The sequence below is a fragment of the Mus caroli genome, chromosome X (assembly GCF_900094665.2).
Source record: "Mus caroli chromosome X, CAROLI_EIJ_v1.1, whole genome shotgun sequence".
Lineage (NCBI taxonomy): Eukaryota > Metazoa > Chordata > Mammalia > Rodentia > Muridae > Mus > Mus caroli.
The window spans coordinates 42,611,228-42,614,954 of NC_034589.1; the positions used below are offsets into that span (position 1 = coordinate 42,611,228).

The 3,727-nt window shown below is 39.4% G+C and overlaps 1 pseudogene; it reads left to right on the forward strand.

Annotated features, from left to right (window-relative positions):
- The first annotated feature begins 2,437 nt into the window (after positions 1-2,437).
- LOC110287184 lies at positions 2,438-3,125 on the forward strand (annotated as a pseudogene).
- Positions 3,126-3,727: the final 602 nt, after the last annotated feature.

The window sequence follows — 3,727 nt, forward strand, 5'->3', positions numbered from 1 at the left end:
ATTAATATTTATTATTTATCACATATGAGATTTGATATCTTCCACATATACATATATATGTATATGTATATATATATGTGTGTGTGTGTGTATGCATATGTATGTCATACTTAGTTTTGCTTCAAATTCTACTTGGTAGAGATATTTATCATTAAAAGTATACCACATCTCTTAAACTTAGCAGTATGGTCCAGGAAATGACAAGTGAAAACATACTTAGCAATAACTACCTTAGTGGAGCAAAAGTATCAGAAAAAATAAACACACTAGAGCTTAATAATGTTTAGTAGTTCTATTCAAATAAAAAGTACTTAGTAAGTACCTGCCATGGGTAGGTGCACAATACTGAAAATTTATCAAATGCAGTTTCTGTTTTAATGTACCTAATTATATTCTTGGGAAATGGGACAGTTTATCTTTTTAAACACATTTTGGGTTTTATCTCACCTGGGCTATTACAATGACTCAATAATTTCTCATTGGCCTTGCCCTTCCTGGGAGCCCAGGGGACCATCCATACCATCATTCAAATGATTGTTTAGAAAATCTACATTCTTGATTTATCCCTGTATGTGCCTTAGAAATAACAGAGAGCAGCTTTTAAAGTGTTAAAATATTTTTTATACAAATCACTTCTGTATGAGTCACATGCTTCAAACACCATATTTTTGAAACTTCCCAGTTACTTCTGATGCCTGGTATCTGTTGTGAACAGATTATATCTATTACCTTTTAAATACTCATAGCTTTTTGGTCTTTTCTGTCTGGGTCCCTTTTAATGGATATTATGAATTTGGAAATCTAGCCTGCATTTCATTTTTTGGATAATCATTCTGCTGCAATATAATCACTAAATACTGTTTTGTTTCATGACACATGTTTTGATAACTTCCATCCCCTTCAAGGAATAGTCTTGCCTTTCTTGTCTGTCACAACAGGGCTTATTATTTAGAACTTAAACAACATGTTCTGTAAAAAGTCTATTCCTGAGTCTGTTGTCACTGTAGCTTGTAAACACTCATATGATTGTACCTATCACTTAAAATGTATCCACTGGCTTACGTGCCTCTCTACTACTTAACCCTTCAGGTCTTAAGGGCTGTAGATACATTATTGACCGTTCTATATCCTTCAGATTTGGCTATTTGAACTGGTAGAGAGTCAGTGCCCAGTGTAGTTACAGAGTTTATGAATGAATGAATTTTATGCATATTTCAGCATCTCTGAGTCAGAAAAAAAATGGACAAGACAGAATGAGGAAGTTTCAAAAGAAAGAGTTTATCAGGAGAATATTCAGTGGATGAGTTTCTGTCCTTGGGAAGAAGGGGTTTTGTCTGGAGAAAACCAGGTTATGTTAGAAGGGATAACTAATTCTAGCCAGACAGGCAGCCAAGAACAGGTTGTGGTCAAAGTGCTGATGGATGACAGCTGGAAGTATGGCTTGTAAACCAACTAAAAATGACACATCAATCTGAGCTGCAAAATAAAGTCACTGGGGCTCCAGAGGTTTTTGTTCTCTTTAAAATCTCACTCTACATGACCGTCTAATAAGAACACCTCACCTTGTTATAGCACTTTACAACTTGACACTCCACACAGTCATACACAGGATCCCATAGAAACCTCCTAATAATCCTTCCAGTGATGGAAAAAAGAGGCTCTAGAAACTTCAGGGACTAAAGTTCATAAGTGGTCATCAAAGCACAAATAGGTCTTCAAATAAGGGAGAACGGGAAAAACTAAGGTAAGAAAACCAAATGGCAAGAAAAAGAGAAAATCTACATAGTGTGTGCATTGAATTTTATTCTAGATCTTACTCTCCTCTCATTGTTGCTGTACTGTTTCTGCATGAGATTAGGGCCATAGGTTGATAATGACAGTGAGGAGACCCTAGGCTAATAACATAATAGGGTAAAGGTCGCTTTTTCACTTAAAAGCCTTATATTGTTGATATCAATATCTATAGATAAATGAAGAAATTGAGACCCAGAATGTTTAAATACCTTACCTAGAAATCCACAAGAGTTAAGTAAAATGACTTCTTATTTGAATCAAGCATCAATATAATTTAGACAAGAGCAGCCAGTTCTTTCCTATGTTGTTTTACGCTAAGAAATCAATTGTATGCAAAAAAATCTTTCCCTAAACCAATGTCATGAAGCATTTCCCATGTTTTCCTCTTAGACAAGTGGGTCTTTTGTCTCTCAATTCCATATTTAACCCTATTTGAGATCATTTCTTGGTATAGTGAAACATAAAGGTCTTTATGTAGATTTCTAATTTTTAAAACACAATTTTATAGAAGTCAGTCCCTCATTATATGTCCTTGGCATTTGTGTCAAAACAAGCAAACAGGGTGGGAATCCAGCGGCTGGCTGGCAACTAGGCCTCTGTGGAAGTGAATCCACCCGGAATCTGAGCCATCCAAGCCGCCACTATGATGGTGGGCAAGGGCAGCAAGATGCTGCAGAACATTGACTACAGGATGAGGTATATCCTGCAAGATAGCTGGATCTTCATTGAGACCTTCAAAGCCTTTGACAAGCACATGAATTTGATCCTGTGTGACTGTGATGAGTTCGTGAAGATCAAGCCAAAGAACTCCAAACAAGCAGAAAGGGAAGTGAAGTGAGTCCTTGGTCTGGTATTGCTTTGCAGGGAGAACCTGGTATCCATAACAGTAGAAGGACCTCCTCCCAAAGACACTGGCATGGCCCTAGTGCCACTTGCTGGAGCTCCTGGGGTCCAAGCATCCGCAGGGCTGCTGGCGGAGGAATCCCAGCAGGTGTTCCCATGCCCCAGGCTCCTGCAGGACTTGCTGGGCCAGTCTGAGGTGTTGGAGGGCGATCCCAACAGGAGATGACCCCACAAGGAAGAGGCACTGTTGCAGCTGTCGCAGCTGCAGCCACAGCCACAGCCAGTATTGCAGGAGCCCCAAGTCAGTACCCACCTGGTTGTGGGGATCCTCCTCCATCTATGGGTCCAGGGGCCCCTCCTCCAGGTATGATGGGCAACCTCCTGGCATGCGGCCTCCCATGGGGCTCCCTCCTGGCCAAGGAATTTCAATGAGCATGCCCCCTCCTGGGATATGACCTCCTCCTCCAGGAATGCCAGGTCTGCTTTGATCTTCTCACAGCATCACAGTCAGTAGCTCAGAGTTCCCCAGGGTTTCAACAAACCTGTTTGTTATGCAGTTTATAGAGTCTCATTGGATTGTCTGGTTTCCCTTTCAGGGCTTCCTCCCTGGGAAATATGCCCTCCAAGGCCCTAGACTCATCTTGGTCCTCCTCAGCTCCTTGCCTGTTTCCTTCCCAAAAGGCTGTATATACATTGTTCTTTTTTTCTGTGGCCTATGAAACTGGTTTATAATAAACGAAGAGACTGTTATATAAAAACAAAACAAAACAACAAAAAAACCAAGCAAATAGTTGGAAAAGCACAGATTTATTTCTGGGTTCTCTGTTCCATTTCATTGTTCTGCATAGCTCCATATATACCAAATGTACCGTGTTGTTTTGTTATTTTATCTTTGCAATCTGACGTTAAACAGTGTTTCAACTCTGTTCTCTTTGCTCAAGATTGTGTTGCTTACTTGAGGATTCTTTGTGATTCTATATAAATTTCTGTACAGATTGTCATTATTGCTTTTGTATGAATTGCATGAAATATGCAGAAAGAATCTGTAGGATTAGAAAAATATTTGTAAAAGACAAATCTGACATTGGTT